This window comes from Bombina bombina, chromosome 3 (genome assembly GCF_027579735.1).
Source record: "Bombina bombina isolate aBomBom1 chromosome 3, aBomBom1.pri, whole genome shotgun sequence".
Classification (NCBI taxonomy): Eukaryota; Metazoa; Chordata; class Amphibia; order Anura; family Bombinatoridae; genus Bombina; species Bombina bombina.
Window position 1 is genome coordinate 393,968,934 of NC_069501.1, and position 15,720 is coordinate 393,984,653.

The window sequence follows — 15,720 nt, forward strand, 5'->3', positions numbered from 1 at the left end:
GGTTGCTAACTGAGGCCAAGCTAGAAGAGCATTGAATATTGCTCTTAACCCCAGAATATTTATTGGGAGGAGTTTCTCCTCCTGAGTCCTCGATCCCTGAGCCTTCAGGGAATTCCATACTGCACCCCAACCTAGAAGGCTGGCATCTGTTGTTACAATTGTCCAATCTGGCCTGCGAAAGGTCATACCTTTGGACAGATGGACCCGAGATAGTCACCAGAGAAGAGAATCTCTGGTCTCTTTATCCAGATTTAGCAGTGGGGACAAATCTGTGTAATCCCCATTCCACTGACTGAGCATGCATAGTTGCAGCGGTCTGAGATGTAGGTGCGCAAATGGCACTATGTCCATCGCCGCTACTATTAAGCCGATTACTTCCATACACTGAGCCACCGAAGGGCGCGAAATAGAATGAAGAACACGGCAAGATTTTAGAAGCTTTGATAACCTGGACTCTGTCAGGTATACTCGCGGTCTTAGAACCACCAGAAGCGATCCCAGAACCTTTGTAAAGATTCTTGGAGCTGTAGCTAGCCCGAAGGGAAGAGCTACAAATTGGTAATGCCTGTCCAGAAAGGCAAACCTTAGGAACCAATGATGATCTTTGTGAATCGGTATGTGAAGGTAAGCATCCTTCAAATCCACTGTGGTCATGTATTGACCCTCATGGATCATAGGCAGGATGGTCCGAAAAGTTTCCATTTTGAACGATGGAACTCTGAGGAATTTGTTTAAGATCTTTAGATCCAAAATGGGTCTGAAGGTTCCCTCTTTTTTGGGAACCTCAAACAGATTTGAATAAAAACCCTGTCCCTGTTCCGTCTGTGGAACTGGACAGATCACCCCCATAATTAGGAGGTCTTGCACACAGCGTAAGAATGCCTCTTTCTTTATCTGGTTTACAGATAATCTCGAAAGGTGAAATCTCCCTTGAGGGGGGGAAGCTTTGAAGTCCAGAAGATATCCCTGAGATATGATCTCCAACGCCCAGGGATCTTGAACATCTCTTGCCCACGCCTGGGCGAAGAGAGAAAGTCTGCCCCCTACTAGATCCGTTACCGGATAGGGGGCCGTTCCTTCATGCTGTCTTAGAGGCAGCAGCAGGCTTTCTGGCCTGCTTGCCCTTGTTCCAGGACTGGTTAGGTTTCCAGCCCGGCTTGGATTGAGCAAAAATTCCCTCTTGACTTGTAGCAGAGGAAGTTGATGCTGCACCTGCCTTGAAGTTTCGAAAGGCACGAAAATTAGACTATTTGGCCTTTGATTTGGCCCTATCCTGAGGAAGAGCATGACCCTTACCTCCAGTAATGTCAGCAATAATTTCCTTCTAACCAGGCCCGAATAGGGTCTGCCCCTTGAAGGGAATGTTAAGTAATTTAGACTTTGAAGTCACGTCAGCTGACCAAGATTTAAGCCATAGCGCCCTACGCGCCTGGATGGCGAATCCAGAATTCTTAGCCGTTAGTTTAGTCAAATGAACAATGGCATCAGAAACAAAAGAATTAGCTAGCTTAAGTGTTCTAAGTTTGTCAAGTATTTCAGTCAATGGAGTAGTTGTCTGAAAGGCCTCTTCCAGAGACTCAAACCAGAACGCCGCAGCAGCAGTGACAGGAGCAATGCATGCAAGGGGCTGCAGGATAAAACCTTGTTGAATAAACATTTTATTAAGGTAACCTTCTAATTTTTTATCCATTGGATCTGAAAAAGCACAACTGTCCTCGACAGGGATAGTGGTACGCTTTGCTAAAGTAGAAACTGCTCCCTCCACCTTAGGGACCGTCAGCCATAAGTCCCGTGTGGTGGCGTCTATTGGAAACATTTTTCTAAAAATAGGAGGGGGGGAAAACGGCACACCGGGTCTATCCCACTCCTTATTAATAATTTCTGTAAACCTTTTAGGTATTGGAAAAACATCAGTACACACCGGCACTGCATAGTATTTATCCAGTTTACACAATTTCTCTGGTACTGCAATTGTGTCACAGTCATTCAGAGCAGCTAACACCTCCCCAAGCAATACACGGAGGTTCTCAAGCTTAAATTTAAAAGTAGAAATATCTGAATCAGGTTTCCCCGAATCAGAAATGTCACCCACAGACTGAAGCTCTCCTTCCTCAGCTTCTGCATATTGTGACGCAGTATCAGACTTGGGCCTTAAGGCATCTGCGCGCTCTGTACTACGTCTAACCCCAGAGCTATCGTGATTTCCTCTAAATTCAGGCAGTCTGGCTAGTACCGCTGACAGGGTATTATCCATGATTGCCGCCATGTCCTGCAAAGTAATCGCTATGGGCATCTTTGATGTACTTGGCGCCATTTTAGCGTGAGTCCCTTGAGCGGGAGTCAAAGAGTCTGACACGTGGGGAGAGTTAGTCGGCATAACTTCCCTCTCGCCAGAATCCTCTGGTGATAAAGTTTTTAAAGATAAAAACTGATCTTTATTGTTTAAAGTGAAATCAATACATTTAGTACACATTCTCATATGGAGTTCCACCATGGCTTTTAAACATAATGAACAAGGAGTTTCCTCTATGTCAGACATGTTTATACCGACTAGCAATGAGACTAGCAAGCTTGGAAAACACTTTAAATCAAGTTAAACAAGCAATATAAAAAACGTTACTGTGCCTTTAAGAGAAACAAATTTTGCTAAAATTTGAAATAACAGTGAAAAAAGGCAGTTAAACTAACGAAATTTTTACAGTGTATGTAACAAGTTAGCAGAACATTGCACCCACTTGCAAATGGATGATTAACCCCTTAATACAAAAAACGGATTAACAAAATGAAAAAAACGTTTTTAAACAGTCACAACAACTGCCACAGCTCCACTGTGGCTTTACCTTCCTCAATACACGACTTTTGAAGCCTTTTGAGCCCTACAGAGATGTCCTATAGCATGCAGGGGACTGCTGAGGGAAGCTGAATGTCTCTGTCTGTAATTTTAACTGCGCAACAAAGCGCTAAAATAGGCCCCTCCCACTCATATTACAACAGTGGAAGGCCTCAGGAAACTGTTTCTAGGCAAAAATAAAGCCAGCCATGTGGAAAAAACTAGGCCCCAATAAGTTTTATCACCAAAGTATATATAAAAACGATTAAACATGCCAGCAAACGTTTTATATTGCATATTAATCAGGGTATATACCTCTGATAGCAAGCCTGATACTAGTCACTATTAAATCACTGTATTTAGGCTTAACTTACATTAATCCGGTATCAGCAGCATTTTCTAGCAATTCCATCCCTAGAAAAACTTAAAACTGCACATACCTTATTGCAGGATACCCTGCACGCTATTCTCCCTCTGAAGTTACCTCACTCCTCAGACATATGTGAGAACAGCAGTGGATCTTAGTTACTTCTGCTAAGATCATAGAAAATGCAGTCAGATTCTTCTTCTAAATGCTGCCTGAGATAAAATAGTACAACTCCGGTACCATTTAAAAATAATAAACTCTTGATTGAAGAAAAAACTAACTATATTACACCACTTTCCTCTTACTACCTCCAGCTATGTTGAGAGTTGCAAGAGAATGACTGGATATGGCAGTTAGGGGAGGAGCTATATAGCAGCTCTGCTGTGGGTGATCCTCTTGCAACTTCCTGTTGGGAAGGAGAATATCCCACAAGTAATGGATGATCCGTGGACTGGATACACCTTACAAGTAATGGATGATCCGTGGACTGGATACACCTTACAAGAGAAAGTTTGATAAATGGGAAAAAGTGTCAGAGCCGAATGTGCATTCGGAAAATCTGTAATGACGTAAGCATCGATCTGCGTCAAATTGAGACCAAACGATCGTATGCTACGTCACAAATTTCAACTTTTGCCAGTCTGTAGGATTTGATAACTAGGTCGGATCAAGCTTGCAACAATTACAATGCGGAATTCTGGCGTATTTGCGGTTGACGGCTTGATAAATATGCCCCCAAGACTGGTTCTTGTTGGATGGCAACATAGAAGGAGCTAGAAGGCTTCCTAAGGTTTTAGCTTTACGGGTTGAAAAATTGCATCCTTCTGAAACGATTTTGTTTAATTTAAAATCACTCTTTAAGATTGGTAAATAACTGTGTATAATACCACAAATTTTCTTATAGTCTTTGCTGTAATTTGTTACAAAGTAAGGTTTGTTTTTATTTCTCTTGTTCTGGGATTTTTTGTTACTTTTTATCATTAATAAATCGTCTATTTTTAGTTCGTCCACTCTAATTTTGGTTTCTGCCAATAATTTATTATCATAGCCTCGCTGTAAGGCTTTGTATATAGCCTTGTATATTTTTCTTATGAGAAGATAAGTTTTGTAGCTGAATGCAACGAACCCAAATATTTTTAACAAAAAAATGAGTAATCACATAATAAGCGGTTAATTCAAGTTTATGTTTTTCATACGCATAGCTTAGACCCCAGGTGTATGTCAGATTTATATATGAGAGGATTTCTCTGAGATTGGTTAAGATAGGATAGGATAAGCTTTGATTTGTTACTTAGTCCAGAGAAGAGGTGGCAGAGGTGTAAATAGTAATATAAAGTCAATTCTGATTTTGAGGAGATCACTAAGTATTAGTTAGGCAGTTAAGTGTTAACACAAGCAGCAGAGTATAAAATAAAACAAACAGCTTGATATGAGTATTAGACAGCAGGTTAAGATGGAACTGTTATTTGGCATATGAAACAGTCAAACTTGTTAGTTCAATAAGATTCTGCAGATATACTTTTGGTTTACATATCAGATGAGAGGTAGCGTTGTAGCAAAGTTACGTTATAACGAAGTGGTCTGTAATGCAGAGTGGATTCGACAGCCTAGATGATGTAAAGCAGGATACAAACAGGTGAGATTTGCTTAGAGAAGACAGCAGTGCTGGGGATTCCAGGTAAGCTGGGAACTTGATCCAGTAACGATGCCAGTGAGCAATAAGATCAGTGTGAGGTCACAACAGGAAATGTTCCGTTGAGAGGCTGGAATGCAGGAATGCAGATACGGAGAAACAAACTTTGAAAGCGCTGTGAAAAGTTATTCAGCTGCTGGTAAGTTTTGCAGAGAGCTTGATAAGAGTCTATTAGCAGACAGACTTTGATCCAAACAAACATGGAGTAAGGAACAAAACATTCAAGCAAAAATAGAAGGCAGGAAGTGACCTTAAATAGGCAAGTCAAGAGGTAGGAGGTGTTGTATTTAAAGAGGTATTACAGATCCCTCTTCTCAAGGAATCCTCTCCGAGGATTCGAGTCTCAGGTTTCTGGGGATACTGGAGATGAACTGTCTTAAGAAACTTTGGGGCATGAACATCAGTATGTGGTACCCAAGAATCTTCCTCAGGACCATATACCTTCCAATTTACAAGGAACTCTAGCTTTTTGTGTCGGAGTCGTGAGCCAAGAATTGACTGAACTTCAAACGCTTCATGATAATCAAAACTTAGTGGAGGTTGGGGTATTCGTATATGATTTGAGTGTTGATTTGGGGTAAATGGCTTCAAGAGAGAGACGTGAAAAGAAGGGTGTACCTTATAAGAGTCCGGAAGATCCAAGACAACTGTACAAGCGTTGATAATTCTTTTAATTGGGAAAGGTCCTAGGAATTGATTTCCACGTTTCCTAGAAAGAATATTAAGTCTCAGGTGTTTTGTGTGAGCGAAACTAGATCTCCTATCTTATAATTTGGACTAGGTCTACGTTTTCGGTCATAGTAGTGTTTTTGATTCGATTTGGCTTCGGTCAAATGGATCTTTAGCAGATCCATTCCTTCCTTCAGAGAGGTAGCGTAGTCAGTTGCAGCAGGAAATTTATTGTCAGTATTAGATAGAATCAAGGTCTTGGGATGATACCCGTATGTGGCGTAAAATGGAGATGTTTTACTAGAGCTGGAGTTATTATAAGAGAACTCTGCCATGGCTAAATAGGAGAACCAATCATCTTGTAGGTGGGATACGTAGCATTGAAGATATTGTTCAAGGATCTGATTAACCCTTTCCGTTAGTCCATTTGTTTGTGGATGAAAGGCAGTGGAGAGACGGGAGTCAATTTTGAGTATGTTACATAATGCTTTCCAGAAGAAAGAGGTTAACTGAGTCCCACTATCTGTTATTATAGTTGTAGGCAATCTGTGAAGTCTTACAATTTGTGTAAGTAAAGTATTTGCAGTTTCTTTAGCATTGGGCAAGTGTAGCAGACTCCTGTTTCATGTCCATAGGTAAAAGAATTCCCAATAATTAAAGGAATGACTGATATATGAAAATGACACTGTCACTTTAAGAGCAAACAACTTTTAATCTTCTTTGAGCAATATTCAAAACAAATAAAAAGGCGCCTCTACACCTCAGTCTGCAGACTGAGGTGCCCTACCTTAACCTTCCCAAATTGTTAGGCAAGCAGCTGTACATCGATCAAAAAAACGATCCAACACCAAGAAGCTGTCCAAAATGACGCAGCTCCACTCAGGAACTCAGTGGGGTAAGGGAGGGGTCACATGACCAGCAGAAAAAGAAACTGCACAGCAATAACTAAAATCGCGCATTTCAAGCAGCAACTGCCTAGTAAAATCTTGATACATCAAAGTAAAGCCCAATAAACACATTTCCTAATAAGTAAAAGTCCCAAAAACTGAAACTTATATATAGAAAGCCTCAAAGAAAACATACCATAACTGCATGGAAATTTAACCCCTTAGTCTCCACACAAGCATAAAGTGCCTGAACCCTGCCAAAATAAATCCTTCCTAAAGGATTAATTATGTGACAATAATTACTGCAGGAAAATCTTCTCAAGTGCAAGTCTCAAATACCTAGAAGACAAAAGCACTAACCTGCAAATCCAGCTGTCCGGCAGGAAGACAGCTCACAAGGCATGACAGGACATATACTCCTATCAGAGACCAGTAGAAAAAGAAATAACAGACTAACAAACTCTGGCTTTCTATACCAAGGGCAGCTGACATGTTAGAAAACCAAGCAAGTACTACTCTTAATCAAGAGATTGACATGGACACAGCTAAACCCAAATCCTTGCTTGCAGGAAAAAGTACCCGAAAAAACAGAATTTATGCTTACCTGATAAATTTCTTTCTCTTACGGTGTATTCAGTCCACGGATTCATCCTTACTTGTGGGATATTCTCAATCCCTACAGGAAGTGGCAAAGAGAGCACACAGCAAAGCTGTCCATATAGCTCCCCTCAGGCTCCGCCCCCCCCAGTCATTCGACCGACGGTTAGGAGAAAAAGGAGAAAGCATAGGGTGCAGTGGTGACTGTAGTTATTTTAAATTAAATTTGAACCTGACTTAAATGTCAGGGCGGGCCGTGGACTGAATACACCGTAAGAGAAAGAAATTTATCAGGTAAGCATAAATTCTGTTTTCTCTTACTTGGTGTATTCAGTCCACGGATTCATCCTTACTTGTGGGATACCAATAACAAAGCTATTAGGACACGGATGAAGGGAGGGAACAAGTCAGGTCACCTAAACGGAAGGCACCACTGCTTGCAAAACCTTTCTCCCAAAAATAGCCTCCGAAGAAGCAAAAGTATCGAATTTGTAAAATTTGGCGAATGTATGCAGTGAAGACCAAGTCGCTGCCTTACAAATCTGTTCAACAGAAGCCTCATTCTTGAAAGCCCATGTGGAAGCCACAGCTCTGGTGGAATGAGCTGTAATTCGTTCAGGAGGCTGCTGTCCAGCAGTCTCATAAGCCAATCGGATGATGCTTTTCAGCCAAAAGGAAAGAGAGGTAGCAGTCGCTTTCTGACCTCTCCTCTTACCAGAATAGACGACAAACAAGGATGATGTTTGTCTGAAATCTTTAGTTGCTTTTAAATAAAATTTTAAAGCACGAACCACGTCAAGATTGTGTAAAAGTCGTTCCTTCCTAGAAACTGGATTAGGACACAGAGAAGGAACAATAATTTCCTGGTTAATATTCTTATTAGAAACCACTTTTGGAAGAAAACCAGGTTTGGTACGCAAAACAACCTTATCTGCATGGAACACCAGATAGGGTGAATCACACTGCAAAGCAGACAATTCAGAAACTCTTCGAGCAGAAGAAATGGCTACTAAAAACAAAACTTTCCAAGATAATAACTTAATATCTATGGAATGTAAAGGTTCAAACGGAACCCCTTGAAGAACTGAGAGAACCAAATTTAGACTCCAAGGAGGAGCCACAGGCTTGTAAACAGGCTTGATTCTAACAAGGGCCTGTGCAAACACCTGAACGTCTGGTACAGCTGCCAGGCACTTATGTAACAGAATAAACAGAGCAGATATCTGTCCCTTTAAGGAACTAGCTGACAGACCTTTCTCCAATCCTTCTTGGAGAAAAGCCAGTATCCTTGGAATCCTAACCTTACTCCACGAGTAACCCTTGGATTCACACCAACTAAGATATTTTCGCCATATCTTATGGTAAATTTTCCTTGTGTCAGGCTTTCTGGCCTGTATCAGAGTGTCTATAACTAATTCAGAGAAACCACGCTTAGCTAGGATTAAGCGTTCAATCTCCAAGCAGTCAGTTGCAGAGAAACTAGATTTGGATGCTTGAAAGGACCTTGATTAGAAGATCCTGCCTCGATGGCAGTTTCCATGGTGGGACCGATGACATGTCCACTAGGTCTGCATACCAAGTCCTGCATGGCCACGCAGGCGCTATCAGAATTACCGAAGCCTTCTCCTGTTTGATTCTGGCTATTAGCCGAGGGAGAAGAGGAAACGGTGGAAAGACATAAGCTAGACTGAATGACCAAGGGGCTATTAAAGCATCTATCAATGCCGTCTTGGGATCCCTGGATCTGGATCCGTAAAGGGGAAGTTTGGTGTTCTGACGGGACGCCATCAGATCCAATTCTGGAATACCCCATAGCTGGGTCAGCTGAACAAAAACCTCCGGGTGGAGTTCCCACTCCCCCGGATGAAAAGTCTGACGACTTAGAAAATCCGCCTCCCAGTTGTCTACCCCTGGGATGTGAATTGCAGATAGATGGCAGAAGTGATCCTCCGCCCATTTGATGATCTTGGATACTTCCTTCATCGCTAGGGAACTCTTTGTTCCTCCCTGATGATTGATGTACGCTACAGTCGTGATGTTGTCCGACTGAAATCTGATGAATTTGGCCTCCACTAGTTGAGGCCATGCTTGGAGCGTGTTGAATATAGCTCTCAGCTCCAAAATGTTTATTGGGAGAAGAGATTCTTCCCGAGACCATATACCCTGAGCCTTCAGGGAGTTCCAGACCGCACCCCAGCCTAACAGACTGGCGTCGGTCGTGACAATGATCCACTCCGGTCTGCGGAAACTCATTCCCTGAGACAGGTGAACTTGAGACAACCACCAGAGAAGAGAGTCTCTGGTTTTCTGGTCCATTTGTATTTGAGGAGATAAATCTGCGTAATCCCCATTCCACTGCTTGAGCATGCACAGTTGCAGTGGTCTGAGATGAATTCGGGCAAAAGGGACTACGTCCATTGCCGCCACCATTAAACCAATTACCTCCATGCACTGAGCCACAGAAGGCCGAGGAATGGAATGAAGAGCTCTGCAGGTGTTCAACAATTTGGACTTCCTGACCTCTGTCAGAAAGATTTTCATCTCTACCGAGTCTATTAGTGTTCCCAGGAAGGGAACCCTTGTAAGCGGGGACAGAGAACTTTTTTTCTACGTTCACCTTCCCCCCGTGAGACCTTAGAAAGGCCAGAACAATGTCCGTATGAGCCTTGGCTCTGTGGAAAGACGACGCCTGTATTAATATGTCGTCTAGGTAAGGTGCTACTGCAATGCCCCGCGGTCTTAGCACCGCCAAAAGGGACCCTGGCACCTTTGTGAAAATTCTGGGAGCGGTGGCCAACCCGAAAGGAAGGGCCACGAACTGGTAATGTTTGTCCAGAAATGTGAACCTTAGGAACTGATGGTGATCTTTGTGGATAGGAATATGTAGGTACGCATCCTTTAGATCCACGGTAGTCATATATTTACCTTCCTGGATCATCGGCAAGATTGTCCGAATGGTTTCCATCTTGAAAGACGGAACTCTGAGGAATTTGTTTAGAATCTTTAGATCCAGGATTGGCCGGAAAGTTCCCTCCTTTTTGGGAACTACGAACAGGTTTGAGTAAAAGCCCAGTTCTTGTTCTGCAATTGGAACTGGGTGTATTACTCCCATTTTTAGGAGATCTTCTACACAGCGTAAGAACGACTGTTTCTTTGTTTGGTCTGAAGACAAACGAGAACTGTGGAACCTTCCCCTTTGGGGAGAATCCTTGAATTCTAGAAGGTACCCCTGAGCAACTATTTCTAATGCCCAGGGATCCGGAACGTCTCTTGCCCAAGCCTGAGCAAAGAGAGAAAGTCTGCCCCCTACTAGATCCGGTCCCGGATCGGGGGCTACCCCTTCATGCTGTCTTGGTAGCAGGAGCGGGCTTCTTGGCCTGTTAACCCTTATTCCAGCCCTGCAGAGGTTTCCAGGTTGCTTTGGGCTGGGAAGCGTTATCTTGCTTTGCGACAGCAGAGGTTGCAGCAGGTCCGCTCCTGAAGTGGCGAAAGGAGCGAAAATTAGCCTTGTTTTTGGCCTTAAATGGCCTATCTTGTGGAAGGGCATGACCCTTGCCCCCGGTGATATCTGAAATAATTTCTTTCAGCTCTGGGTCGAAAAGGGTCTTCCCCTTGAAGGGAATATTTAACAGTTTTGTTTTGGACGACACATCCGCCGACCATGATTTGAGCCAAAGCGCTCTTCGCGCCATGATGGCAAAACCTGAGTTTTTCGCCGCTAGTTTAGCTAACTGGAAAGAGGCATCAGTGATAAAAGAATTAGCCAGCTTTAGAGCATGAATTCTATCCATGACCTCATCGTATGAAGTCTCCCTCTGGAGCGACTCCTCCAGGGCCTCGAACCAAAAAGCCGCTGCAGTAGTTACAGGAATTATGCAGGCAATTGGTTGAAGTAGAAAACCTTGCTGAACAAAAATTTTCTTCAGCAATCCTTCCAATTTTTTATCCATAGGATCTTTGAAAGCACAACTGTCCTCTATTGGTATAGTTGTACGCTTAGCAAGTGTTGAAACAGCCCCCTCTACCTTAGGGACCGTCTGCCACTCGTCCCGCCTGGGGTCGTTTATGGGGAACATTTTCTTAAAGATGGGGGGGGGACAAAGGGTACACCTGGTCTCTCCCACTCCCTGTATCAGAAATTTCTCCCTCAGACAGACCTTCCCTCACTGCTACTTCTGAGTTTTGTGAGGGTACTACATATAAATTATCCACAGCGTCTGATTGCTCATCCTCTGTATTTAAAACTGAGCTATTGCGCTTTCTTGGAAAAACTGGCAGTTTGGATAAAAATGCTGCAAGGGAATTATTCATCACTGCTGCTAATTGTTGCAAAGTAATAGGGGCCAATGCGCTAGAGGTACTAGCATCGCTTGCGCGGGCGTAACTAGTGTCGACACATGGGGAGAGGAAGAAGGACTATCCTCATTACCCTCTGTTAAAGAATCATCTTGGGCTAAATTTTTAAGTGTCACTGGATGGTCTTTAAAATGCTTAGATGTTTTATCACACTTTACACATAAATGCAATGGGGGTACCGCCATGGCTTTTAAACATAAAGAACAAGGTCTATCTGAAGTCTCAGACATGTTTGACAGACTTATACAGCACTGCAATACAGAAAAAATCACTTTTTGAAAAAAAATGTTACCGTGTCTTTAAATAATAAAAAGCACACACTTTTTTTCCAAATCACCAAAAAACATCCGATCTTTATGAAAATTTCACCACAGGATCCCAATGCTTTGAAATGATTGCACACACATTTTAAAATCAATTAACCCCTTATTGACCAAACCGGAACAAATTGCAGTAAACAACCGGTTTAACCCACTACAGCAGTGTTTTTCAACCAGTGTGCCATGGCACACTAGTGTGCCGTGAGAGATCCTCAGGTGTGCCACGACAGACTGACAACAGTGTGACATATTTTTTAAACTTTGCTTGTTTTTTACTCCCAGTGCAGGGGTAGTTTGTAGGAGGCATGGCATAACAGCACAATACATACAGTATGTGTGTGTTTGTATGTATGTGTATATATATATGCTGTATTAGGCTACAATGTGTGATTTTTTTAAAATTTGATGATGGTGGTGTGCCACAGGATTTTTTAATGTAAAAAAGTGTGCCACGGCAAAAAAAGGTTAAAAATCACTGCACTACAGCACGGTGCCACAGTCTTTGCTGCGGCCCTACCTTCCCTTAGGGTTATTTGTAGCAGAAATATAAGCCTCCTTGATGTCCTCCTGCACTCTCAGGACTCTACACATGAAGCTGCATGAGCTGTCTTGAAAATCAACTGCGCAACTGAGGCGTGAAAATGAGGGCCCCTCCCCCTTCAGTCCAGAGTTATGGGGTCTTCCTAAGTCAGACTAGGCGTCTAATAATATGCCAGGCGAAATAAAACCCCAAAAAGTGTTTACAACGTTTCAAACACTTAAATAAATATAATATTCCAGCAATAAAATAATCGATTTAGCCCATCACAGTGTCTACCAGTATTTAAGCCCTTAACTGAAGCCATCCTTCTATACTGCGTTTCAGAAAATGGCTTACCGTCCCTCATGGGGATCTCTGCCAGTCTTCTAGCATTACCAGGTCTTGTTAGAAATAAATGACTGAGCATACCTTAAGCAGTTAAGCCTGCAAACTGTTCCCCCCCAACTGAAGTTCTCCGGTACTCAACAGTCCTGTGTGGGAACAGCAATGGATTTTAGTTACAACATGCTAAAATCTTTTTCCTCTCAGCACAGCTTTGCTGTGTGCTCTCTTTGCCACTTCCTGTAGGGATTGAGAATATCCACAAGTAAGGATGAATCAGTGGCTGAATACACCAAGTAAGAGAAAGGAATCCATTCTTTAGACACCAAACTTCACCTCCTCCATTGATAGAGGCAAAGAGAATGACTGGGGGTTATAGGTAAGGGAAGTGACACTTAACAGCTTTGCTGTGGTGCTCTTTGCCTCCTCCTGCTGGCCAGGAGTGAATATCCCACTAGTAATTGGAATGACTTTGTGGACTCTCCCGCCTAGATTTAGAGTTTTGTCGGTAACGACCCGCGTAGCTAACGCATGCTTTTTTTCCCCCGCACCTTTTAAATACTGATGGTATTTAGAGTTCACAGAATGGCTGCGTTAGGCTCCAAAAAAGGGAGCGTAGAGCATAATTTACCGCCACTGCAACTCTCAATACCAGCGGTGCTTACGGACGCAGCCAGATTCAAAAACGTGCTTGTGCACGATTCCCCCATAGGAAACAATGGGGCAGTTTGAGCTGAAAAAAAACCTAACACCTGCAAAAAAGCAGCATTAAGCTCCTAACGCAGCCCCATTGTTTCCTATGGGGAAACACTTCCTAAGTCTGCACCTAACACCCTAACATGTACCCCGAGTCTAAACACCCCTAACCTTACACTTATTAACCCCTAATCTGCCGCCCCCGCTATCGCTGACACCTGCATATTTTTTTAACCCCTAATCTGCCGCTCCGTACACCACCGCAACCTACGTTATCCCTATGTACCCCTAATCTGCTGCCCCTAACACCGCCGACCCCTATATTATATTTATTAACCCCTAATCTGCCGCCCCCAACGTCGCCTCCACCTACCTACAATAATTAACCCCTAATCTGCCGACCGGACCTCACCGCTACTATAATAAATGTATTAACCCCTAATCCGCCTCATTAACCCTATAATAAATAGTATGAACCCCTAATCTGCCCTCCCTAACATCGCTGACACCTAACTTCAAGTATTAACCCCTAATCTGCGGACCGGACCTCACCGCTACTCTATTAAATTTATTAACCCCTAAAGCTAAGTCTAACCCTAACACCCCCCTAAGTTAAATATAATTTAAATCTAACTAAATAAATTAACTGTTATTAAATAAATTATTCCTATTTAAAGCTAAATACTTACCTCTAAAATAAACCCTAATATAGCTACAATATAAATTATAATTATATTGTAGCTATTTTAGGATTAATATTTATTTTACAGGCAACTTTGTAATTATTTTAACCAGGTACAATAGCTATTAAATAGTTAATAACTATTTAATAGCTACCTAGTTAAAATAATTACAAAATTACCTGTAAAATAAATCCTAACCTAAGTTACAATTATATATAAATATATAATATATATATAAATAAAATACCTACAATTAAACCTAACACTACACTATCAATAAATTAATTAAATACAATACCTACAAATAAATACAATTAAATAAACTAACTAAAGTACAAAAAATAAAAAAGAACTAAGTTACAAAAAATAAAAAAATATTTACAAACATTAGAAAAATATTACAACAATTTTAAACTAATTACACCTACTCTAACCCCCCTAATAAAATAACAAAGCCCCCCAAAATAAAAAAAATGCCCTACCCTATTCTAAAAATAAAATAGAAAAGCTCTTTTACCTTACCAGCCCTTAAAAGGGCCCTTTGCGGGGCATGCCCCAAAGAATTCAGCTCTTTTGCCTGTAAAAAAAAAAACATACAATACCCACCCCCCAACATTACAACCCACCACCCACATACCCCTAATCTAACCCAAACCCCCCTTAAATAAACCAAACACTAAGCCCCTGAAGATCTCCCTACCTTGTCTTCACCACACCGGGTCCCGATCGGTCCATAAGAGCCTCCGAAGTCTTGATCCAAGCCCAAGCGGGGGCTGAAGAGTGACGTCCATCCTCCGGCTGAAGTCTTGATCCAAGCGGCGGCTGAAGAATTCCATCTTCGGGCAGAAGAGTAGATCCGGACCAGCAAACATCTTCATCCAAGCCGCATCTTCTATGTTCTTCCATCCGATGACGAGCGGCTCCATCTTGAAGACCTCCAGCGTGGATCCATCCTCTTCTTCCGACGACTAGACAACGAATGAAGGTTCCTTTAAGGGACGTCATCCAAGATGGCGTCCCTCGAATTCCGATTGGCTGATAGGATTCTATCAGCCAATCGGAATTAAGGTAGGAAAATTCTGATTGGCTGATGGAATCAGCCAATCAGATTCAAGTTCAATCCGATTGGCTGATCCAATCAGCCAATCAGATTGAGCTCGCATTCTATTGGCTGATCGGAACAGCCAATAGAATGCGAGCTCAATCTGATTGGCTGATTGGATCAGCCAATCGGATTGAACTTGAATCTGATTGGCTGATTCCATCAGCCAATCAGAATTTCCCTACCTTAATTCCGATTTAAGAGTTAGATTTAAATTATATTTAATTTAGGGGGGTGTTAGGGTTAGGGTTAGACTTAGCTTTAGGGGTTAATAAATATATTAGAGTAGCGGTGAGGTCCGGTCGGCAGATTAGCGGTTAATACTTGAAGTTAGGTGTCGGCAATGTTAAGGAGGGCAGATTAGGGGTTAATACTATTTATTATAGGGTTATTGAGGCTGGAGTGAGGCGGATTAGGGGTTAATATATTTATTATAGTGGCGGTGAGGTCCGGTCTGCAGATTAGGGGTTAATAAATGTAGGTAGGTGGAGGCGACGTTGGGGGCGGCAGATTAGGGGTTAATAAATATAATATAGGGGTCGGCGGTGTTAGGGGCAGCAGATTAGGGGTACATAGGGATAATGTAAGTGGCAGCGGTGATTTCTAACGCTCACTTCAGCCACGACTCTAAATACCGGCGTTAGAAAGATCCCATTGA